Source organism: Galleria mellonella, unplaced genomic scaffold, assembly GCF_026898425.1.
Source record: "Galleria mellonella isolate WM207_F2 unplaced genomic scaffold, CSIRO_AGI_GalMel_v1 utg40, whole genome shotgun sequence".
Taxonomy (NCBI): Eukaryota; Metazoa; Arthropoda; class Insecta; order Lepidoptera; family Pyralidae; genus Galleria; species Galleria mellonella.
The window spans coordinates 8012643-8039877 of NW_026442094.1; the positions used below are offsets into that span (position 1 = coordinate 8012643).

Below are 27235 nucleotides of genomic sequence, written 5' to 3' on the forward strand. Positions count from 1 at the left end.
CCTACCAAGAAATGTTTTCCGAAATTTCGGGATCGAACGAAATGCAAATTTGATATTAAAATTACATAATACATACACATAAAAAAAAAAAATATTAAAAATGTTGAAATATCGTTCCTTTGGGCTTTTACGGTAGGATTTTTGATGAACGAAATGTTATGCACCATACTAAAATCGGCCCAGTAAGAGCCGATTTCAGTATGGTTTAATTTAAAGATCGAGAGATGGACAGCAGCGTCCCTCTTAAAATATCACCAAAAATCTTACTGTTTTTGGTGATTTTAGCATGCCAATCCGCCTGACAAGCGTGGCAATAACTAATAAAACCCCTTATAGGGAGATCTATGCTCAGCAATGAGACGTTAACGCCTAATATGGTAATAAGGGGGAAAAGGATTGTTAGTATTGAGGATCTCAGATAGACCTCCACGCGGTTCCCTCTGAAAACCATCTTGATTACTTTTTTATGAATTCGTCACTATGGCCGAACTGACCTATTTCATCCTCTATCTACCATCACTCACTAGTGCCCTGCCAGTGTATATTATAAATAAAAATAGATATACAATGACAAGTGAATAATTTAAGTGAAATACAGTAATATAAATGCAAATTGAAATATACACATAAAGGTACAAAAGGCGGTCTTATCTCAAGGGCAATCTCTTACAGACAACCTTTAAAAAGTATGATAATATATACATAATAATATAAAAAAAAAATATATTATAATAAATTCTACGATATTTCCTAAACGTTTCCAGATGCCCTACATCCACGTACACGTTCTGATTGAGGAGTGATCTCTATTTAGATAATTTAGTGGTGCCGCTCATGATGAAATATTCGCGGTATTTTGTTCGGGGACGCTGATTGCGAACGATATCGTTACCTTGATGGACGCCATTTTGTTTGCTGCCTCCGCGCCATTTTGCTGACTGGGTTATTTGGGTGTATTTTATTTATTCGTAATGATTTATTTTCGTTTATTTTTTTTATTAGTATACTCTTCTATTTTTCTTTCTTATTGTCATATAGAATATAAAATATAATAGGAAATATAGTGTACAGTCTAATATAAACAACCTCTCTGTAAGCAACATTCTTTATATTTTATTTATTCTACTCAGCTTAGTTAGTAAAAGGAATAAGTTAAAATATTTTCCAGATGGTATGTATTTTTATACACCTTTTCTCCCTGTAAGCAACTTTTCCTAATAAGATTTTTTTTTTATTAAAATCGGTTCAAATGAGTTGCTTACATATATAGAGCGTTCACTGCATTTATTACCAGAAAAATATATAATTTTAACAAAAAATATAGTAGTATTTAGTTATATATATAAGAAATATCTCATATTAGGCAAAAGAAACCGGCTCAGCTGATGCTGCGAGTGTCCCAGTGCAATGTGAACAGCTGCACAGCGCTGGTTTTCAGCCAGTACCTCTCTTAACAAAATACAACTAAAATACAAACGGGTACAACTGGAATTTCATGTTACAAGAATGTGTCTTTCCATGTACCACCCTATAAGGAGTAGGTAGCTAATGCTATTTTGTAAAAATAACTTTTTTCTTATTATTTTTTTATTTTAAATATCGATAAATAGTATCGATGAATAGTTTATTTTTTAATAATTTAATCCTCTTTTGCATATTGGTGGAAATTTTTATCATAACACTGAATGCCCAAAAATTATATAAAAGAACGTGTTCACTTTAAGTTGATCGTGTCTGGATACCATTTTAATGTCCATTGCAGAAAAAAAAGCATAGCTGTCAAATTTATTTTTTAACCATTTTTTCATAAATTTTGAACATGAATTATATCACCTTGATTTATTTTACCAACAAAAAAATCATACAAAGAAGGGTTAATTGCATAACCAATTGTGATGTAATTTTGCATACGAGAAATATTTGGCACGGATAAGAACATAGATATAACATATATAATTTTATGTTGCAGTAATATAAAAAATATATTTTAATTGTTGCCGTTTGTATGTATGTTTATCATTATAATGACGATGGTGTTAAATAAATAAATATATTCCTGAAAACTAATGTTAATATTAATTAAATGTTGCAATTTTTTTTTCCTAGAAAAAACATTTATATTACCAACCAAAAAAAAAATTAAAAGTTTTGAAAAAAAAAGAACAATTGTGTCTGTACCAACGACACTACACTATGCAGAATATGTCATATATATCCTGCACAGTGTAATGTCGTTTTTTTTTCTAGGATTTTTTGTTTCATAAAATAACAGTAGTTTAAAGTAGTGGATCTCTTTAATGAAGTTACTGTATTTAAAATACCTATATACCATATATATAATATAAAAAATAGTCATATTTCTAAAAGTACAGGTATGTACTTACTTAACTGAATCTTGATAGTAAAATTCAATCACAAATATAACAAGATTATGTAACTCTTCACCTCATGTTATCTGGGTCAATAGGTATCTATATAATGTGTTACTTAATTTCGACCGTCATAACACACCTTCGATAGCTCAGTTGGTAGAGCGGTGGACTGTAGTTGGTTACTTAATAGGCATCCATAGGTCGCTGGTTCAAATCCGGCTCGAAGGATTCTTTTAGTTTACAAATATCTATATTATTCTAAATTTTCATATTTATTTTTAACATTTTTTTTTATTAAATCTTATTAAATTTATATTATGTGAATTTAAGAATACCCATAATGTAGGTACGTACTGTGAAATATTAAAATTTTCAACACAAAATAAAAATATGTTAATTCAAAGCCACGTAAAAAATAAATATGCATTTCAAATTATATCTTATGAAATGAACATCCTATATAAATATATAATACATTACTGTACATAATTTGCATTGGACACATTAAAAAAAATATATACAATGGCAGACTTATCCCATAGAGGAATCTCTTCGAGAAGTTAAAAAAAACTATAGAATGTTCAAGGGCAAAAAGTATACAGCTAAAGATAAACTCAATATCTAGTTAAAATTTAACATTTAATATATTAAGAATTATTATTTATAGGCCATAAAGTATTTTTAGAAAACCTACAATGTATATAAATTTATTTATATTAAACTAGAGCACAAATAACTATAATACTATAACTGTTTTTTTTTTTTTTATACAACTTAGAATGGCAAACAAACTGAAGGTCCACCTGATGGAAAGTGGTAACCGTCGCCTATAGACATGAGCAATACCATGGACATAACAGAGTATACTGTTTCGCCCATGATACCCCCCATGCGTTGCCATTCCTGAGGACTCAGGTGTTATTCCTCTGTACACTGTAAATTCACTGCCATATCCCACCCTTCAAACTGAAACACAGCCATGCGAACACGACTGCTTTACGGTAGAAACACGAATGGGACTGTACTAAACACACAGTTCAAGAGTAATTATAGTTACTAAAAAATAAATATACGACATCATAACCTTCAAGAAAAGAGCATATTCCTTTTTAAAAGGCCGGCAGCACACCTGCAATGCCGCTGGTGTTGTGGGTGATCATGGGCGGCGGTAGTCACTTACCATCAGGTGAGCCGCATGCTCGTTTGCCCCATGTGTTATAAAAAAAATATACGTGATTAAAAACCTGCTTAATTAGGAACAACAAAGTATTATAATACCTAATCTACATAACTGCCTATTCATTAAAAAGAGTTCTTAACACGAATTACGATAAAGAGATTCCAATTTTAAAATTCGACAATGAAATTCTTAATTTAATTATGTCTTGTGCCTTCAATACGGGCAACATTCTAAAAAATACCACAATCAAATTAGGGGCGCTGAATTCAATTCGTTTCCACGCTCCTGAACGCACCTTAACCCTAAACCGCTATGGCATTTCTGAAGCGAAGCGTGTTGAATCGATTACAGGAGACCCCGTTGTATTCAACGTCTTGTGCCGAAAAAGAATTAATTTATATAAAAAAAAATCAGTGACAATACTTGTACTGACGAATGTTGTACGGAACTTTGCGGCTTCCAAAATATTTTTTTTTAAATTATTAGTTGATTTTAGGTGACAATTTTTTTTTATTCAATCTAGGACAAGAGAGAAATAAATAAACAATCTATTTAGACAGCAAGCGATAACCGTCGTATGCGGTGCTGTACATATCTATGAATAGCATCACATATACTGTGACGCCCGTAATACCGTTCATCCTCTACCGTCGTAATTACTTACTCTACGACAGCAGAATTTTTATCCTTAACTAATATTATAAACGCTAAAGTGAGCCTAACAATTGCAAAAAGAATCATCGAAAGCAGTGTTAGTGTAAATAGGTAAGATATCGTATTACCCAGAAGTTTACAACTAGATTGGGAATTCTCCTTATTTTTAAAATAATTTGAAATACTCTTATAGTTCATGCATTCTTGGTACTTACACCTGTGAATTCGTTAACCACTTTTTAAATTAAGAAGCCATTCCAATTTCAAAAATAGAACTCTCATCGAGTGATATAAGTTTATCAATTTGAAATTGAACAGTAATCGAATCGAATTGAAAGACGTTCTAAATCGCATTCCATCCGAATCGGACCAATTATGAGCAAATGAAGTTAACCCTTTGTAGAACTTTTTAATTGCTGTTAAATCGAAACGGATCCTCCGTATAAAAACGGCTCAGCCTTTTGAGAGACGGGAGGAACCATTAATCTATGTGGGTGGGTGTAATTTCATGCTATCGTAGATTCAGTTCTATTGTAATAATTATTATAATACAATAGATTAATGAATTTTTTTTATGGGATTTCTAAAAGAATTAGATTTTCAATTATTTTTTGTGTAAGGCATATGTCATTTTTATCAACCGTGGATCAGGTTTGATTTGACAATGTTTTTTATTTTCTTAACAAAAACTTTTGTTCACTGTGTCCATTGTTTTTTAAAAATATAACATTACAAATATGTTGATGACATAAATTCGAACTAATATTATAAAAAGGAATTATTTTATTTTTAATTTTAACGAATAAATTCAAAAAATACCTAAATGATTTTAAAAATTCATTCACCCACAGAAAGCTACATTTTGAGCAAGTAAAATATACCTTATATTATTAAATTAAAAAAAAAATTAGTACTTATACATATATATCCGTGCGAAGTCTGGGCGTGGTACTAGTAATTTATAGATATATTTATTTATTTAAATTTTTTAGTACATACACTGTTCATTCATATATACCTACATTCATATATATTTAGTACTAATATTGTTCTATGCAATGGCAACTCGGTCACTTTCCGCCAACTGACATGTGACGAACGCCGCTCGTGTTTGATCGTTCTATATTTAAAATTTAAAAATAGATCAAAGGCCAGTTTTTATTTTAATATGACCTAAATTTCGTCCTGAAAGCCTAGGATCCGTTAAAAAAGCGTAAGTACTATTTATACTACGCTCCACTCGACTTGGCTTCTTTTTATGGTGTTGATTAAATTGAGAATTTAATTTGGGACTTAAAAATTATGTTAGTAAAAAATGTTGCCATATTTATACCTACTTGCTGTATTTAGATAATTGACACTCGGTTATATTTGAAACAGCTGATCGGATTTGAATGCAAATTCGTCCATAGATAGATCACGTCCTATATTAACATTTTTATCCAAATTCACACGGGAAATGAAGCGGGATACAGCTAGTTATAGGTAAGTATATTAATTTATTAAGAGAGTCATTCCATTGACGTTATCCATTTTCTATTTTGAATCGACTTTAAAATCAAGATGTTTCTTGATACTGCTTTATTTTTTTTTTGTGTCCTATCTCATAACTTTTACAATTATACAATAATATAAAATTAATAAATAATTATACAATTGTATCGTTGTGTTTGTAAATTGTCTTGCTTATTTCCTATATTGTATAATGCAAATAAAGTATACTCATTCATTCATTCAACTTTAACAGTAGTAAATATTTTTGGAAAATTATTATTTTTTATTTAAAAGGATATACTTACGATAAGTATAATGTACATTTTATCAAATTCGGTTTAGTAGTTTATTTTTTAGAAAACTAGTTTTTCATTATAAAAACACTAAATGAAAAATATTGAGATATTATTTATTATTTTCATTGCATTTGCAATCAAAATAATAAATAATATCTCAACCATATTATTTGGTATCATTTAAAATATTGCAGTTAAACCCCCTCGCCGCTCGCTCGCGAACGAATCCCGTTAATTAATGGTAACTTAACCCTTTGTCTGTGACGCTGAATAAATCACAGCTATGCTTCTCAATGTTTTATTTTTACGTACATATTTTACTGTAGAAAATAGGTAATGTATTGTAAAATAAAATTAAAATGTAATATATCTATTTTCCGCGCTTAGCCTCTCATTTGGGCCGTTGTGCGTATGAGTCGTGGCTAGTACAGCCAACCTAACTTCGCCCAGAAGCGCAGAAGCTTCCTGGGATCTTCACAGGCCTCACGGAGCGATCTCACCGTTCCGAGGATTTGTAAACGTTGATGGGCCACAGCTTCACATTCCAGGATTACGTGAGCAGCCGTTTCTTCGGCGTCGAAACAGCCTCGACATAGAGGGCTGTCTGTGGCTCCTATTGTGTATAAATGTTTGTTTAATGGACAATAGCCCGTTATTGTCCCTATCATTGTTTTGAGGTTTTTCCTATCTAGATGTAATAAACGTTTTGATAGTCGTTGATTCAACGTAGGCACGGTCAATTTTGATTGTCTGCAATCAGTAGTAGAAAAATAGGTACATTGAACAATAATAAATGGAATTAATTTTCATTATATCAGCAGTTGACTGTCCACTGCTGGACATAGGCCTCCCCAGTAGACTGTCATAAGAAATGGTCCTGAGCCACCTGCATGCACTGACACCTTGCAATGCATAATATGTGGTCGTCACGCCGTTTAGGTTCGGGGGGGGACGCCCTGTACTGCTTATTTTTTACTTATTATTACGAGTATTAACGTCTATAACAAAGTAGATACGCTAGTTTGAGTAACAAGATCCTTGATTCGATTTCAGGATAAATAATATATTGTTTTCTAGTATAAAGCTATGAGTGAACAAGGGGAACTTAGTTCTAAAAGAAAACTCTAATACTAGTAATGCGGACTACCAGTCAGATTGCTAGCAATATACCCTGTCAGGTGGACCTCCACATGGTCTCCCTGGAAACCATCGTGCTTAATCCCAAGTGTATTCATCACGATGGGCTAACTGACCTGCCTTTTCATCCTCACCTGTCATCCCTCACTGGAGCCCCACATACGTATACCGTTAGCGGGGTTGCTATTCCATTATCATCCATTAAAAATAAAAACTTTTATTACGTGATTTTATTTACCTACCATATTTATTAATTAATACATACATGTGTACAAGGCGAACTTTATTATTACAATTATTAAATTTATATTTACTAATAAATTGAAAACAAAACTTTGAGAGCCACTGCATCTAACCCCATCATGACTGGCACTGATTCATCTTAACCCGTCACCCGCTGACGGATCAAGATATTAATACTGAGAGCGTGGCGAATCTGACCAAACGTTAACCCTTTCTATGCATATTTAATTTCAACGCTCGGGTCTTCTTGACTGATGGGCGTGATTCGGTGTGTAAGACTGATCACCGAGTAATGAAGGGATTAGCAATTGTATAGCAGTTCCTTAGCGATTGTTGCTTGCTATCTAATTGCTATTTTAAAAGGGTTTTAGGTTAAAGGCGTGAATTTACAGGGTACGGAGGAATAACACCTGAGTCCTCAGGAATAACAACGCATGGGGGGTTTCATGGGTGAAACAGTATACTCTGTTATGTCCATGGTACTGCTCATGTATATATATATATTCTTTAATTCTTTCTACCAAAAGTTTTTTTTTGATGGATGAAAATGGTATGGTAACCCCGCCTGCGCTAACGGGATACACTGGCGGAGCACCAGTGAAGGGTGATAGATGAGAATGAAAACAGGCCAGTTAGCCCATCATGATGAATTCATCAGGAATTAACCATGATAGTTTCCAGGGGGAGCCGCGAGGAGGTTGACCTGGTTGGGTATATTGCTAGCAATGGGATTCTCAGTCTCCATTACTAACAATCCCTTTCTCCCCTCTACCAAAAGGTTGTTTGGAAGAGATTGCTTAACAATAAGACTGCCTTTTGTACTATACTGTACTCATCGAAAATTGTTCAACAAATCCTGTAATGTTCGTGTAATAAAAATAAATAAATATATATATAAATAAATATTATTCACGCCTAAGTCTTGGTGCCTTAATGATTTATTACTATAAATTTAATTTGTTCGGTTAAAAACTAGCGGTTATAATGTAATTGTACAAAAATATTACGAAACGCCTGGTGTTTATGCTATAGCAAAACATCGTATCGTCATTCTCTTTCGATCTGAAATTACAATAATAAGTTTACTAGTTTATACCTCCGGCTTCGTCTGCATGACCTCGATGTGATAAATACAAATACTAGAGGGGGGGGGTGAGGGGGAAAGGATTGTTAGCAATAGAGTTTGATGGCCCCGTTGCTAGCAATATGCCACCTGGAACCCATCGTGAACAATTCTTGTTGAATTCGTCACGATGAGCTAACTGACCTGCTTCATCCTCACCTATCATCCTTCACTGGTGCCCCGCCGGTGTATACCGATAGCGCGGGTGGGGTTACTATTTCATTTATCACCCATAAAAAAAATACCAGAGGGAGACTTTGTACAAAAGTCGTTTGCTTCTGTACCTCTGTTCCATTAATGTTTCAACCGTAAAACAATGTTTGCATGGCTATGTTTCGGTTTGAAGGGTGGGATATGGCGTGAATTTACATGGTACAGAGGAATAACACCTGAGTCCTCAGGAATGGCAACGCACGGGGGTATCATGGACGAAACAGTATACTCTGTTATGTCCATGGTACTGCTCATGTCTATAGGCGACGGTTACCACTTTATATCAGGTGGGCCATCAACTAGTTTGCCATTCTAAGTTACATAATAAAAAAATTAAAAAAATATTCTGAGGGCCTAGCAATGAAATATTTTCCGAAATTTCGAAACCGAATAAAACACAAATTCCATCTTAAAAATTACATAATACATACCATTTAAAAATATTTAAAATGTTAAAATATTGTTCCTTTGAACTTTTAAAAATTTATGACGAATAAAAATACGAAATTGGACTCGAAAATTCGGAATTTAATTTCATAGTAAACCCTACTGGTTTCGTGGACAAAGTCGCGGGTAGAAGTTAGTTATGAATGATTTATTCATTTAATAGATAAATGCGTATGTAATAAAATGATTCGCATGCGATTACGTCCTTGTTGTATTATATTAATAAAGAAAGCCTAATTGCCCGCATAGTCTATTTAGTACAACCGCAGTTTGGTACAGTCGTTTTCATAGTTTTGTGCAATTAGAAAAAGAAAACAAAAATAAATATATATAAATCAATTTAATTTATATTAATTTAATTTAATTTATTTATAAAAAAAATCTCCAGTTTCTTCTTTCTCTTCACTGTTAGTTAGTTTATTTTTTTTTTTATCAAAAAATGAGTAATTTAAATTCTTCCCGAATTATTAATATTTAAATATTTTAATTATTATAAATCACTAACAACAATAATTTATCATATTATAATAAAATGCTAATGTTGTAACTAAAACAATAATAAAGATAAAAATATGTAAAAACCAAAAAAAAAAATCTATTTATTTATTTATTTTATTTATATATCTATATAGTTATATTTATATATATTTATTCGGTTATATATGTAATTTTAGTATGTATGTATATCATTAATTAGTAGTACCGCATTCGAGTATTCTGACACTTGCCTATGGTTGACTGGGAGAGAATGCTTTTAGCATTAAGTCCGCCATGTACACATATTTGTACTAATTAATAAATAAAATAAATAAATAAATAGTTATCTTAAAAAAATAAGATTTTTCTGCTCAAAAAAGTGACACGCTGTTGCAATATAGTGTCATATAATATCTCGCACTATTGCACTATTGACTACAAAAAGAATTTTGAAAATATTCATAGCTTTACGTTAATACTGTAAAGAGTTAAAGATTTATTGTTCGTTTGTTTGTAACGCTTAAACACAAAAACTATTCATCCGAAATTATGTTCGCCAATAGGAATTTACATTATCAGCAAATAACATACACTATAATGTTATTTTAACTTATTGTTATTATAATTTACTATACGAGTATGTATTAAATATAGGCGATATAAAAATAAGGCGAGGGGTCGGTAGCAGCGTCTTAAAACATCTGTAAAAGCCTAACTGCGCTTGCCAACCCGCCTGCCAAGCATGGCAGCTACTGGCAAATCTCCCCTTATGGGGAAGGCTTATGTTCAGCAGTGGACAGTTATCTATCTATCTATTTAGGAGCTGCGCTCTTGTCGGTGGAGCTCTTGCCACTCACTACGATTTCCAGCGAGTCTCTTCACCTCTTGATACGACACCACACCAACTCCTTCCTTGATCTGCCTGATATAACTATGTCTCGGTCTCCCTTTTCCCCTCCTTCCTTCTATCTTACCTTCTATTATAATATTCGTAAGTTCGTCGTGTCATATCAAGTGTCTCAACATTTTTTCCCTTCTGTAGTGGACAGTTAAGGGCTGAAATAATAAAATAATGTTATTTTAAATTTTCTTATTTATCTGTAAAAATAGGTACAAATAAAAAAGTCTCCTTCTCGCAGAAGTCGCGTAAAGAAAAACAAAAAAAAAATTCAAAATTGTAATATATTTTTTTCTAACTGACTGTACTATAACCTATTTCAAAGTGCCCTCCGCTCATACAGTGAGTCGGGCGAATTAATATGCAGATGAGATTGTCGCAGTGAACGTTGATCGATTGGTCGGCGCAAGACGTCGCTCATAATGTACCCGCATTGCTAGTCAATAAACCAGTTATGTATGTGTCCACTTTAAATTATTTTAAAGACAATATTCGTATGTACTGGAAATGTAAGTAAACATGTATGTATGTGTATGTATGAAAACATATTTTCATATTACATCTTTTGTTTTATATTTAAAAAAAAATTTAATAATCTCATTTGTTATGGTATAAACTCATTTGTTAATTTACGTGTGTCATAAATGGCTCAAATAAAGTGTTTATCTATCTATCTATCTATCTATCTATCTATCTACAGGCTACGTCATAGAATAAGCCATCCCGTCCTCACCAGTGGCTATCGTAAGCGGCGACTAAGGGAGGGCAAAAGAGCGGCAGCAGTGTCCTTCTTAAAACACCATTAAAAACCAAATCGCAGTTGCCAACTCGCCTGCCATGTATGGCAACTACTGGCAAAACCTTTCTTATGGGGGAGGCTGTGTCCAGCAGTGGACAATTAATGTCTGATACAACATTGGTTTATTAGGAACCTGGGGACACAAACTGTCTATTTATTTCATCATATCTCTGAACATAGAAAGGATGGATTTGCCAGTAGTTTCTACGGTTGGCAAGCGGGTTGGCAACCGCAGTTAGCTTTGGTGATGTTTTAAAAGAGACGCTGCTGTCCATTGCACCACTATTAAGTTATCTTAGTCGCCTTTGACAACACCTACGGGAAGAGAAGGGGTAACGTATTCTATGCTGGGACTACATAGCAATCAACTTATTTAGCTTTAATTAAAAAATTAAAGATTTTGTCCAGTAGAACAAGAACAAAAACTTACATACATAAAATTTATATTATATAAATAAAGATGTACAACAGGTGAGCCCAACTCTGTAAGTTTTTTTTTTGATGAGTGAAAATGGTATGGTAACCCCGCCTGCGCTAACGGGATACGCTGGCGGAGCACCAGTGAAGGGTGATAGATGAGAATGAAAACAGGCCAGTTAGCCCATCATGATGAATTTATCAGGAATTAACCATGATAGTTTCCAGGGAGAACCGCGAGGAGGTCGACCTGGTTGGGTATATTGCTAGCAATGTCTCCATTACTAACAATCCCTTTCCCCCCACTCTGTAAGAGTTCTCTTCCAGTAAACCCTGATTGGAAAGGAGCATAAGTTACTAACCGGCAGGGTGCGTACAATAAAAGAAAGAAACAGTATAATTGTTTTTTTTTTAAGAAATAATAAATATGTTTACATATTTATCTTACACCTAAAAGCTATAGGTGAAATTTTAACCCCTTTCACTTTTCAATCATTAAAATAATAAATAAAATATGATTATTATGTTAGAAACCATTATATGGTTATTTAATCGTTCAGTTTATTTGGTATGGAACATGATGGTAAGCTGTGAAAGCGAATTCGCGTTAAATCGATTAAAAACACCTTTGTTCATAATTTAAATTTTTATTTATAATATTTATTTCCAAAGGGAGACTGTACAAAAGTCGTTTGCTTGGCCACCTCTGTTCCATTCGTGTTTCTACGTGAAGCAGTTGTGTTTACATGGCTATGTTTCGGTTTGAAGGGTGGAATATGGCAGTGAATTTACAGGGTACAGAGGAATAACACCTCAGTCCTCAGGAATGGCATCGCATGGGAGGGTATCATGGGCGAAACGGTATACTCTGTTACGTCCGTGGCACTGCTCATGTCTATAGGCGACGGTTATCACTTTCCATCAGGTGGGCCGTCAGCTTGTTTTCCATTCTAAGTTGCATAAAAAAAATGCTTTTTATTCATTAATTTTCATTTATTAAATTTTTAATAAATACTTTAAATTATTTTAAAAATAAATAAAAGTTATACGTAATAATATCGTCGTGTATAAATAATCGTTAGTTAATCGATTACATTCGACATGTCACATCGAATGATCGATTACTCCAACCAATATTAGAGAGTCTTATCGAATACAAACGATACGAATTCGATACGGCTGCTTCGATATTCATCGGTTTTCAATCATATGTATCTAATCTGACGTCATTAGTGATATGTCATCGGCGGTAAAATATTGTCAAATGGTATTTTGTGTCCGCTTTGGTAACAGTAGGGTTAATTTGAATATGGATAAAGCAATTGTTTTCCAAACAATAATAAGAAGGGTTATGGATTTTAGTGTAGACTTTGTGATTTGATTTTTTTTTAATATTTTTTTTTAATAGATGATGATTATGGTATGGTAACAGTCTGTCTATCAGTATAAGCTGGATGGATATTATTTATTTATTTATTCTTTATTGTACACAAAAAATTACAACATATAATATATATAAAGTAAAGATGTATAACAGGCGAGCTTAACTCTGCAAGAGTTCTCTTCCAGCAAACCCTGAGTGAAAAGGATCATTAATTACTAGCAAGCAGTATGCGTACAATAATAGAAGGAAACATTATAGATGTTTCTATTAAAAAATATGAAATATGTTGACATATATTTTTTAATAGAAACATCTATAATAAATAATAAGCAACTCATACAATTAAAAATTAGTGAGTGATGATACATGAGAATGAATGCAGACCTGTTGATCCATCGTGGCAAATTCATCAAGAATAACCTACAATGGTTTCCAGTTATTTATTTATTTATTTATTACTATTTCTTAGTTATATTTTTCATTTGACAAAAATGTATAATGGTAACACCACCAGCGCTATCGGTATACGCTGATGAGACATCAGTAAAGCTAACATGTTGACCGATTGGGATGAATTAACTAGAAATTAACCTATATATTGTACAGAAGGTACTACATAGAGGATGCAAAGTGTGGAAAAATGTTTTGTCAGAATATTAATTAATTAATTTTTTCTTCCTACCATCTCTACACAAACGATTTGCAATTATATCTTCATTTAAATCTTTGTGACATATCATTTTATGATTACGATGACCACCTATAAATAGAGTTTGAGATTATCGCGGGTCAACTAGAAACCCAAAGGATCTAGCCAATTCCGATACTTTTATATCGTTAATTGCCAGAGGGACACTTTGTACAAAAGTCGATTGCTTAGGTACCTCTGTCCCATTCGTGATTCAACCGTAAATCAGTTGTGTTTGCATGGCTGTATTTCGGTTTGAAGGGTGGGATATGGTGTGAATTCACAGGGTACAGAGGAATAACATCTGAGTCCTCTGGAATGGCAACGCATGGGAGGTATCATGGACGAAACAGTATACTCTCTTATGTCCATGATACTGCTCATGTCTATAGGCGACGGTTACCACTTTCCATCAAGTGGGCCGTCAGCTTGTTTGCCATTATAAGATGTATAAAAAAAATGATCATGTCTCTGCCTATAGAACAAAACTGAATTGGCTACCAATTCGAAGGCGTCGAGATTTTCATATTATATCGTTTTTATATTCCATTCTATATAACCCTTCTGTTCCCTTCTATCTTCGTGAACGATTTGATTTTCTAGTTCCCATGACGTGTCCTCCCGTTCGACGAAATCTCTTATCCTCAAACTCCCTTCACACTCATCTACGCGCTATAGTGGATCTTTTACCGTCCATGCTGCTAGATTGTGGAATTCTCTTCCCATATCTATCCGTGAGAGTCAATCCCTAAATATTTTTAAGAGTAGACTTAAAGAGCATCTTCTATCTCTATGAACATATATTTATTTATATTTTTTATGTGTAGGTATATTATATGTATATGTGTGTAAGTATATGTAAGTATATGCAAAGGTATATATATATATATATATATATATATATATATATATATATATATATATATATATATATATATATATATATATATATATATATATATATATATTAAGTTTATCTTGTTCCTTTGAAAATTTTTACATTCCTTTCCATTTTGGGCGTTGTTGGAAGAGAACTCTGAGTTAAGCTCGCCATTGTACATTTGATTACTTCAGTCATATTTTTATGTATAATTTGTGAGTACAATAAAGTAGTAAATAAATAAATAAAAAAATAATTTTTATTTCTGTTTAAGATTGGTCTGTATATTGCAAAAAGCCAACGTCACGTGGTGTTTCCCAGGCGGTCACCCATCCAAGTACTGACCACGCCCGACGTTGCTTAACTTCGGTGATCGGACGAGAACCGGTGTATTCAACGTGGTATGGACGTTGGCGACAAACTTTTTGTAAAACATGATCATAATTTGTTTATGAAACATTTAAATATAAAAAATTATAATAAATATATTTCACTGTTTTGCATTACATTATGTGGCAATAGGTAACGAACAAATTCACTTTTACATTTATTTTACCATAGCTTATCTGCCGTTAGGAGTGGGGGGGGCAGTGGTTGCCACGTTTGGCAGCTGGTTTACCAACCACAGTTAGGCTCTTAACGATATATTAAGCGGAACGATATTGTCCATCCCTCAACTCCCTCAGTTCCCTTAATCACCTCTTATGCCGATTAATAATAATATCATCATCATCATCATCACCATCATCATTTCATCAGTCCACTGCTGAACATAAGCCTCCCCCATAGACTGCCATAAAGAACGGTCCTGTTCCACCACTTTCTATTTATTTTACATATAAATATAATAACATAGTAAAGATTTATTTTCAATTTGATGCAACCTTAATTCCTACCATTTACGTACCCTCACACAATGAGCAAGTGAACGAATTAGTTTTAATTAAACCGACGGATCAATTGTAACGGTCATATTCACAAATTACTGTAAAACACAGCATCAATCTTGGCGCCAATTATTTTGACACTGTGTGTTTTGTATTTTTATTAAAATGTCCCTGATAGTGGAATTCCCAAAGAGGGTTGACGTCAGGCAGGCGGCTGGTCGTAAAAAAAAAAAAACAAATCTTTTTGTGATATGGATAAAACCATATTACGCCGATCACAAATAATAATTGGGATAAGGGTAGGAAGGTGATGATGGTCCCTGATAGTGGACACGCTACTGTTTTAATTGATAATTAAAATTATTTGTTTTTTTTTTTATACAACTTAGAATGGCAATCAAGCCGACGGCCCACCTGATGGAAAGTGGTAACCGTCGCCTATAAACATGAGCAGTACCATAACAGAGTGTACTGTTTCGCCCATGATACCCCGCATTGTAAATATATAGCTTGATACTAGACATTGACCGCGACTTCGCTTATACGAAATTTGTTAATGAGTTCTTATGAGAATTTTGGGGAAATAAATAAATGTCATGAAATAATATCAATTAGTCCTCAAGCTGGGTTATCCTGTGACAACCAGGCAACAAACATCTGGTAGCATCGCCCAGAATACCCAGGCTCTAGTCAGACCAGATAAGCTCGTTCTCCAAATTGGCCCGACCAGGAATCAAATTTGGAACCTTTAACGTGAAATAATGTACTCATTACTGCACTGTTGGAAGGGGAAGGGTATTAGTAATGGGGCCTAACTGAGGTGTAAAGGGGGGAAGGGATTGTTAGTAATGGAGACTGAGGATCCCATTGCTAGCAATATACCCAACCAGGTCGACCTCCTCGTGGTTCCCCCTGGAAACTATCATGATTAATTCCTGATGAATTCATCACGATGGGCTAATTGGCCTGTTTTCATTCTCATCTATCACCCTTCACTGGTGCTCTGCCAGCGTATCCCGTTAGCGCAGGCGTGGTTACCATACCGTTTTGACCCATCAAAAAAAACTGAGGGGGAAAAGGGATTGTTAGTAATGCGGACTACCAATCCAATTGCTAGAAAAAAACCTTATCAGGTTGACATCCACATGGTCCTCCTTGGAAACCATCATGCTGAATTCTAGGTGTATTCTTCAAAATGGGCTAACTGACCTACTTTTTTATTCTCACCTATCATTCCTCACTGGGGCACCAGTGAGGAATGATAGGTGAGAATAAAAAAGTTTTAGCGTATACCGTTAGCACAAGCGCGATTACCATTCCATTAAAAAGACCCTTTTTGTATTGTAATTTAAAAACCACAATTGTCTCTTTACAACACAATAGGTAAATGAGGGGGAAAGGGATCGTTAGTAACGCGGGCTACCAGTCCCATTGCTAGCAATATACCCTGTCAGGTCGACCTCCACGCGGTTCCCCCTGGAAACCATCGTGCTGAGTTCCAGGTGTATTCATCACGATGGGCTGACTGGCCTGCTTTTTTCATTATTCACCTATCATCCCTCACTGGTGCCCCGCCAGCGTGTACTGTTAGCACAGGCGGGGTTACCATTTCATTAATCATGCATTAAAAAAAAATAGGTAAATAATTAATATCTAGGGATGTCACATAAAATTTTACCACCAACAGAAGATATCTAAACTGGACACCATAATAAACTATTACCGAAAATTTGATTACAGAAACCCCATCGATGTCAAAATGTTTATTATATATGTAACTAATAGGAAATAATCGCAAAGTAATTCCATTATCAACAATTCGATTGTTCAACTCAGCCGTTATTAGGGTTGACAATTTTCGAATTGGAATCCGTAATATATTCACCCCTATGTGTCAGGACGGCGTCGGGTGTGATGTGAGCTTGGATAGTTGGTATGAGGTGTGTCCTCATACTTACTAATATTATTAATGCGCAACTCTGCTGATTTGTTTGTCTATTTGTTTGATTGAAAATCGAATCAATATTACTACTGTGTTATGAGAATTGTCTTGTATTGACTAGATAAGTATTTTATCAGGAACTAGCGACCCGCCGCGGCTTTGCACGGGTGCACATTACATCACATCATATTAGAAACCTCTAAAATTATCAGTGTTTCTCTACTGTATTATGCATGTATTATACATATAAACCTTCCTCTTGAATCACTCTATCTATTAAAAAAGATCTCTTCGCAATCTGTTGCATAATAATTAAGCATAAGGACGGACAGACAGCGACAGCGACTTTGTTTTATATTATGTAGTGATAATGAAACAAAAAAAAATCAGCTGCTTACGTGAGACAAAATACACATTATATCAAATCAGCCATTAACTGTCCACTTCTGAGCATAGGCCTCCTCCTATTGGGGAGTTTTGCCAGTTGCCATGCTTGGCAGGCGGGTTGATAACCACAGTTAGATTTTGATCATTTTCAAAGATGGATGCTGCTGCTCATACCCTCGACTATTAAGTTCCATTAGTCGCCTCTTAAGACATCTATGGAAAAGGAAGAGGTGACCTATTTTATACCAGGACCATACGGTAAATTAAATATATAATACTTTCTTATATAATCGTAATTTACAAAATCCTATTAGTGACTATTTTTAATGACTTTAACAGAAAATATTGTCTTAGAGATGTTCAAAGACACATGAGCTAAGTATATTACTTATATATAACTTCGAACTTATATATATACATTTTTTATACCACAAAGATGGCAATTATATATTGATATATATATATATATATATATATATATATATATATATATATATATATATATATATATATATATATATATATATTATAATGATAACAATCATATATATGTAATTGATTAATTATATTTCTAGTTATCTTTTATCTATATAAAATATTCTTATTTATCAATAATAATCAATAATATAGTATTTTAGTTTTTTTTTTTTATTAAACTTATTTATGTTGCTTTCATTGTTTATTCTACATGTTAGTACAGCAATGGTAACACTACACCCTATTTTTGATCATTGTCCCAACTAAGTTCACGTTCATACATATGGCCATGTTTGCCAATGACAGATTTTAGAGCGATACCTCAAATTTCATTTGGGGATTAGAAGAAAAAAGACACCGAATTGGGGACGATTAATTTATATAAGTGCTTGCTAGTTATATTGTTACAAATTAAATTTTATATCCAGAGTTTATTGTACTGCGGTAATATCTGGTAAAATATTTATTATTATTTTTGTACAAAAGTCGATTGCTTGGGCACCTCTATCCCATTCGTGTTTCAACCGTGAAGCAGTCGTGTTTGCATGGCTGTGTTTCGGTTTGAAGGGTGGGATATGGCGTGAATTTACAGGGTACAGAGGAATAACATCTGAGTCCTCAGGAATGGCAACGCATGTGCGGTGTCATGGGCGAAACAGTAGACTCTGTTATGTCCATGGTACTGCTCATGTCTATAGGCGACGGCTACCACTTTCCATCAGGTGGGCCGTCAGCTTGTTTACCATTCTAAGGTGCATAAAAAAAATGAATATTTCAATCAAAACATTGATTTCGTCACTACATATCAATGTATACCAACAAACATATCTAAAATGAAACATTAATTTGTCAGAGATTTCTGTGTAGTAGGCGATTGCGTATAAACATTCAGTAAACTAGCCAAAGAATGGGGTGAATAAATTTGACGACAGCGTCGCGTCGGATTCAGAACGCGTTAACAATACGGTAATTAATACACTTATTTGGCAAACGGATTTGTTGTAAGCGTAAACAAATATTTTGTATGTGTTTTGGTGTAAACGGGTATCCATTTTTGTTTTGGTATCATCATCATCTTCCTACCTTTATCCCAATTATTATTTGGGGTCGGCGTAATATGGCTTCCTCTTCCATTCTTTTCTATTTACAGTCATTTCCGCATTCACTCCCATTCTGGCCATATCGTCCCTCACACAATCCATTCATGTCTTTTTAGGTCTTTCTCTGCTCTTACAGCCATCTACTTGCATTCTTATGGTTTAAAAATATATTATTGAATGTTGACAGAAAATTTGTCTTATGCTTTTTTTAATTTTTTTTTACAACACAGGGGACAAACTAATATGCGGCTCACCTGGTGGTAAGTGATTACCGCCGCCCATATTCACACACAACACTAACGGCATTGCAAGTGTGCTGCCGTGCTTTTGAAAAGGAATATGCTCTTTTCTTGAAGGTTATGTTGTCGTATCGGTTCGGAAATACTGCTGCTGGAAGTTGATTCCAAAAAGTGGTTGTGCGAGGAAGAAAGTGCCTTGAAAAACGCTATTGAAAACTACTATTTTAGCATATTAATTTCCTTTTAAATACTATTCCAATCAGCTGAAGTATTTTCCTAACTCCAAATGAACATATTATCTTTATTTGCTATCTTTATTTCTAAATAATTCTTTATCACATTATATTTCATATTGCACTCAATCAAATTAGAAAATAGAAATCGATCTGTCAGTCGATATATAACAAGCAATTTTACTCTTGAAAATAAAGCGCACATTTGCACACCTATCAATTATTTATGGCTCACATCAAGTGCTGTATCACTGAAATAATCAAATAAATATATCACAATACCTTCAATATTCATGAAGGCATCATCGATTCTCTGTTCTCTATTTCTGTTTACGCCAATATGAACTTTATTACACTTATAATTAGATTCTCAATATCATTCACCAACATTGCTAACATAACCGCGAATTGATGCTGGTACACGAACAATATTTTTCTCAATCACCATTAGTTCGTATCTGGCGAGCCTTTTCATTGCAGCGATAGCGTGTACTCTGGCTCTGTCACCCTAAAATCCTTCACCTATCTATTCTGTTGTTATTGTAATATCAACTCTAGCATTTATGATATAAGGATCAGGCTTTTGTGCGTTCGTATCGTCAATTTGGTCATCAGTTCCTCAGTCATTTCGCAGTAGAATGCGAAGTATGTCGGCACTTCACTTTTATTGTATCGAATAATAGGGGCACCCTTACAGCTATTATCACGTGTTTGATCTAAAATGATACTTGGTCGGGGACAGTCTTTTGTATGTCCAAATATAATTCTTTTGCATTTATATTATTTACTTCTTTTGTATTTTTTTTTATATTCAAGGTATTTTATACATAATTTTTAGTCTATAATTAGTAATAACTGTGCTTATGATCTGTGTATATATAAATAATATTAAATTGAGTATAAAATTGAAGTCTGTGTGTATAAATATATGTTACATTAAGTGTGTAAAAGTATAAAGTCTTAAGTCTTAAAATAATTTGTCAAATCCATTACACCTAACCCACTTTTGTTAAGCCATTCTCCCTTGCAATAATAATACAAGAAGCTTTCCCGAATTCTAATGTTTCCTATATTCTTTCTCAAAAATATATTTGTTATTTTCTCCGTTATTTTTGCGATCATTTTTTATTCAGAATAATACTGATTTATTACAAATCTTGGATAATCCAAAATTATATATATGTATTACAATAGAAGCCACAGATTCTATGTCGAGGTTCTTTATACGCCGAAGAAACGGCTGGTCACTTAATTCTGAAATGTGAAGCTGTGGCCCCTCAACGTTTAGAAGTCCTTGAAACAGTGAGGTCGCTCCGTGAGGCTTATAAAGATCCCAGGAAGCTTCTGTGCTTCTGGGCAGGGCTGGGCTGACGGTACTAGACACCACTCATACGCACAATGGCCCAAATGAGAGACTTAACTTGGGAACAAGAATCCAGTTTACATTACATTTTTACATGTGCTATCGTTTATGGGGTTTCATTGTCACAACTTCAGTTGTCAGAATCATCTGCCAATTTAAATCTGTGAAGGTACGGTCGATTATCCCCGTGTCCAGTAAGAAGATATGTAGTAGTATTACAATGTTTAAGGTATTAAATGATGATAAATTGTACATTATAACTTATTCTTCTAAATTTAGCAATTATTCTAAAGTGATCAATATAACCCGAAGAGTCAGCAAGCTGAAATAGTTTGAATAGAATAGAAATAACAAGTTCATGGTCTGACTACATGGTCAGGCCATGAACCTAGGAAAGTCTAGAAATTAACGGTGAAAGAATTTTTTTCAAATGGTAACCTCGTAAAATGCAGTGCAAGACAACACCTCTAGATAAAGCGATGGCCTTAAATGTGTAGCAAAAAGTCAGTAAATGTAATATGTTAAAACCGCCACACTTATGACAATACATAAATAAATCACTGATCTGAAGTTGTTGATTACATAATCGTCCTAACTGTTATGATATTAGTATCAATAAAATTAGAGCTTATCAACAATACAAATTTAAAAATATATGAAATAATAAATAGATATATTTTGATGTATGATAAAGTAATAATTGACAGGAAATCACGACATTTCGATAGGGGATCTTAGAGGATATTTGCCATCACAAAGTCCTCTCACCTCACCCTTACTCGTTTAAGTTTCCGTGCTATCTGCTTTGAAATAAATTATAATTCAGAACGATATAGTTACAAAAAGATCTTCAGATTTTCGTTCAATGGCCAGAATTTACTAGACATCAACGTTGGATATGTTTTCAGCACATCAACGACCCATAGATTACACGCTGAGCTACACCAAAGACAATAAAACAAGCTAACCGAGCGAACAATACGGCTTGGAAATCTGAGGCATAACCATTTCCTATTCGGAACGTTCGAAACTATTGCGAACTGACATCACCAATCAAAACACAATACCTTATAAATGAGTCGCATTTACTATAATGCAACAGCTATATCTCAGTCTGCGGCTGCAAATTTATTATATACTAGACCATGTGCAGTGGTAATAAGAGTTGCAGGTTTTGGTAAAGTGTATAGTTTTGTTTGGATGACATATCTTGGCTTCTAACTTGGGTCATAACCGTCCCGCTGTGATGTATAAGTGAAGATGGTTTGAAGGTTTGTTATTTATTCGTTTGTGTTTATAACGCCTTGTATTTTGCTCAGTGATGTTACACCTTCTAGTAAATATATACTATTAAATAATATAAATGGAGTATTCTACTGCTGAAAGTGTTAATTTATTCAAAAGAAACATGGTATGACCAGGAACCTCCCACGCTATGTATGTCAGTTTATTACGGGAAATTTCATACTGATTTATTATATACTGATTGTAATGTAAAGAAAATAAAAAATCCCTATTTGAAATATAAAAAAAAAACCAAAATGTTATTAAGAAAAGCCAACGTCACGTGGTGTTCCCAGGCGGTCACCCATCCAAGTACTGATCGCGCCCGACGTTGCTTAGCTTCGGTTATCGGACGAGAACCGGTGTTTTCAACGTGGTATGGACGTTGGTGAAAGTATTTTTGTAAAACATGATCATAAATTAGTTATGGCTTTTTACAAGTATGTTATGATTTTTCCAACAAACAATAATGACAAAGTTTTAAGCCGCTGCAATTTTTTAAAAGTAATTGAAATATTTTTTTATGTTTGCTACCTCATACGTCTTTATGATTTTTTTCTGGATAAAGGAGGACACAGGCATCTTCTTATCCCGGTCAATCAACATATCACGCACGCGAATAAAGCCGCGGGTAAAAACAAGTGTATCATAATACACAAGAGAAAATTAAGTATGTAACTGAAACGAACGAAGTTTTTTAATGAAATGACCCAAGTGGTAAATAAAATGTAACGAAATATCTTTATCAAATATGTATTTATGTCTAAAAAAGAAAAAAAATGAGTATATTAATTTATGTTGTCCTATACAACGTTGAATACATAATTACACTTTTTTTAAAGTATTAAAAATAAATTAAAAAGTCAGGATTGCTGAAGTCAAAAAAGCCAACGTCACGTGGTGTTCCCAGGCGGTCACCCATCCAAGTACTGACCGCGCCCGACGTTGCTTAACTTCGGTGATCGGACGAGAACCGGTGTTTTCAACGTGGTATGGACGTTGGCGACAATACATCTGCAAATCATATACACTATAGTCTGTCTTAGAAAGAACCAAGTTAAAAATAAATACACCTATCCCCCGATTTACACGGTACTTGTTTTACACGTTTTCGCTTTTACACGGTTTTCCAAATAAGTTTTTTTTTGTTTTTATCGCACTCTACTAAATGCTACTGTGTTTGAACACGTGCTCAATATGGAGAAGTTCACAAAGATCTTACAAAAAAATCGAAGCAATTGTTAATAACCGATTTTATTACCACCTCTCAGAATGTAAATATTTCTGCTTCAAACATCGAATCGGCACAAATAACTTCGAGTGATGAAAGTGAATTTTTCGGAACCTTCGATTCCGAAAAAAAGAATGAGAGTAATTTCTGATAGTGATGAAGGATAATAAAACACCTTTGGGTTTATTTTTTGTTCTTCTGTTTAATGTATTGTAATTAAATAAAAAAACAGTATTGCCGTAATATATTACATATTTTAACCTGTCAATGCATTTTATTTTTATTTCTGTGTACACCTAAAAATATTTAAAAAAATCACAACTGTTAAATAGCAAATTTACGCATTTTCTGCAAGCTTTTCGATTTACACGGTTTTGACTTGAAAATTTTTAATTTTCGATTTACACGTTTTTCTCAGGAACGTATCTACTGTGTAAATCGGGGGATAGGTGTATATATAATCGAAAAAATGAATCGACTATATCCATATAGTTCTACGATTTAGTACTATCATCAGTGTGATAGTACTAAATCGTATCGTGATAGGCAATAGAACAAAGCGGATTGTTATGTCCTTTTAATTCTACTATTAACAGTATGATTTTAAATGAACTGACTTATAAGAATGCCTTAAATCGAAACACATCCAATATCTAGATTTAATTTAAAAATAAATCTAGAAGCTAGCGCTGGAATGGTAGAAACACATTTTGTACTACGGTTATGGAAGAAAACTCTTGCAGAGTGAAGCTCGACTGTTGTACATATTCATTTAATATAACAATGTAATTTTTGTATACATAAAGTATAAATAAATAAATACCTCATAGTGTAATCAAACCATCCAAACAAACATACAATATGTGATATTCAAAACAAACACGCTTCCAAAAACCACCTCGTTATCCTACACTTACTGTAATCAAGTGACCAATTACGTACCTATTTACGTTAAAATTGACATAGACAACATAACAAGGCAATGCTTTTTAATGAATGAGGCGTTTTAAATAATTTCTCTATGGGCACATTTCACCCCAGCAAGCATCGGCACGGTTAATGATAGCCTTTATAAAATATTCAGTTGTCAACCCTGTGAACGACTGAGAAAGTCGTCGATAATGTACCACAATATTTTCCCCTAAAACGAAAAGAGTGAATAAACATTGTTTTCTTTTCAACCGACATCAAAAAAAGAGGGCGTTCTCAGTTCGGTTGTATTTTTTTTATGTGACTTAGAATGGCAAACAAGCTGACGGCCCACCTGATGGAAAGTGGTAACCGTCGCCTATAGACGTGAGCAGTACCATGGACATAACAGAATATAATGTTTCGCCCATGATACCCCCCATGCGTTGCCATTCCTGAGGACTCAGATGTTATTCCTCTGTACCCTGTAAATTCACTACTCCGTTAGTTCTAAATCAATTTGGAAGATATTTTTTTTATCTGAAAGGATTTATTTACAGATTGGTGCCATAATTTTTTTTTTAATTGAATCAGTACATTTGTGTTTAATTTAAACTGGTTTTACATAATTTGAAGTCGATTCTTTTTGCGAGACGCCATCTTTAATTATTATCCATATAATATTATGATTAGTAAAATTAATACAATAGTTATTAAAATAGAGTTGTAACTATTATTCAAAATGCTTTCCAACGTTAAAAGGAGTTGTTGTTAGTCCCAAATTAATCTTCTTACTGTCGAAATCGCTGTTCTGATGCAGAGCAAATCTTTGATAATGGAGTAAAAATTTTGTAATACATAATACACATCGAGGTATCATTTTAGCACTCGGTTCTCTGTGCCTACCTTGCGAGAGACTTGGCGCGAAGATAGGTGGATATTTTGTTGAAATATTAAAAAATCGCTCTAAAAATTGTATTAAAATTAAGTTATTTTTCATTTTTGATCGACAACAGCAATGAGGTATTCCGTGAGTGAGGGAGATAGATATATTATCTTTTTCATTTGTTACTTAAAACGTCACCTCTGTAGATAGCTTACATTATTTTCGACAAATCAATTGTCGCTCCGATAGCCGTGATCGTCTAGTGGTTAGGACCCTACGTTGTGGCCGTAGTAACCCAGGTTCGAATCCTGGTCACGGCAGTGTTCAATGCACTGTTACGGCGGAGTTGTATTTTTTTATTTCAATTTTATACAACATCCAAAAGGGAAAATACTTAATTCGTCTGCATTTTTTTTAACGACTACAAAAAATAAAAAGGCCTCAATTCGTTTTGTTCCATTTTTATACATATATACTGATCCGATTTCGATGATATTTTTTGTAATCGGTTTACGTTACGGTTTTATGAATTCCTTAATTTTTTTTTGTAATGTACGCTACTGATTTCCTTAGCGGAACTAGAGTATAATAAGATTCTATGTGCTAAACTAAAATATTTTAATAGACTCCCAAAAAAAGGTTTCCAATTCGTATAATTCATTTCAGAAAATTTGTTTGCTAATTCTGATTCGATTTTCCCAATTTTTCGGATTCCGTACTGTTTATAAATTTTTTTTTATATAACTTAGAATGGCAAAAAAGCTGACGGCCTAACTGATGGAAAGTGGTAACCGTCGCCTATAGACATGAGCAGTACCATGGACATAACAGTACACAAACATATTGTTTCGCCTATGATACCCCCCATGCGTTGCCATTCCTGAGGACTCAGGTGTTATCAGAGATTGAAATATTTTTAATTTTTTTTCAAAAGAAAATATATAATGAGTTTCATACTTTCGCTTTTTTTTATACAACTTAGAATGGCAAACAAGCTGACGGCCCACCTGATGGAACGTGGTAACAACGTGGCAACTTTTTTTTTATTCCCTAAAATATTCTTCAGCGTTCCTTTCGGAGATGAGCTTTTTACTCGACAAATAGTCAAGTTTCAAGGCTATAGTAATTTTTACAAAAAAATTGACTAAATAAATTCACGAATGAAAGAAAGGTTGAAAAACTGAAACCAACTAATAAATTAATGTTAAATAAAACTACACAAAAAAGCCAACGCGTCACGTGGTGTTCCTAGGCGGTCACCCATCCAAGTACTGACCACGCCCGACGTTGCTTAACTTCGGTGATCGGACGAGAACCGGTGTTTTCAACGTGGTATGGACGTTGGCCATAGTATTTCTGTAAAAGCTAATCATATTAACAAATACAATTATTTTATTAATTTTTTAATTCTTCTTTTCATAATGGTGGAAATTTCCATCATAACATTGAATGCTCAAAATTTATATAAAAGACCAAGTTCACTTTAAGTTGATCGTGTCTGATACCATATCCATTGAAGAAAAAAAAAACATATCTGTCGATTTTATTCTTATAATTATTTTTCCTTTAATTTTGAACATGAATTATATCACCTT

At 33.6% G+C, this 27235-nt stretch overlaps 6 non-coding genes across 6 annotated transcripts; 2 read left to right on the forward strand and 4 right to left on the reverse strand.

Annotated features, from left to right (window-relative positions):
* The first annotated feature begins 2510 nt into the window (after positions 1-2510).
* Positions 2511-2600, forward strand: Trnay-gua (transfer RNA tyrosine (anticodon GUA)). The gene is given in 2 exon segments: positions 2511-2547; positions 2565-2600. It is a non-coding gene; the product is annotated as a tRNA-Tyr (tRNA).
* A 12397-nt stretch (positions 2601-14997) lies between these two features.
* On the reverse strand, positions 14998-15117 carry LOC128201389 (5S ribosomal RNA). Its single transcript, XR_008253227.1, has one exon. It is a non-coding gene; the product is annotated as a 5S ribosomal RNA (ribosomal RNA).
* A 7768-nt stretch (positions 15118-22885) lies between these two features.
* LOC128201390 (5S ribosomal RNA) lies at positions 22886-23004 on the reverse strand. Its single transcript, XR_008253228.1, has one exon. It is a non-coding gene; the product is annotated as a 5S ribosomal RNA (ribosomal RNA).
* A 495-nt stretch (positions 23005-23499) lies between these two features.
* Positions 23500-23618, reverse strand: LOC128201383 (5S ribosomal RNA). The gene has a single exon (XR_008253221.1). It is a non-coding gene; the product is annotated as a 5S ribosomal RNA (ribosomal RNA).
* A 2270-nt stretch (positions 23619-25888) lies between these two features.
* On the forward strand, positions 25889-25960 carry Trnah-gug (transfer RNA histidin (anticodon GUG)). The gene has a single exon. It is a non-coding gene; the product is annotated as a tRNA-His (tRNA).
* A 905-nt stretch (positions 25961-26865) lies between these two features.
* Positions 26866-26986, reverse strand: LOC128201384 (5S ribosomal RNA). The gene has a single exon (XR_008253222.1). It is a non-coding gene; the product is annotated as a 5S ribosomal RNA (ribosomal RNA).
* Positions 26987-27235: the final 249 nt, after the last annotated feature.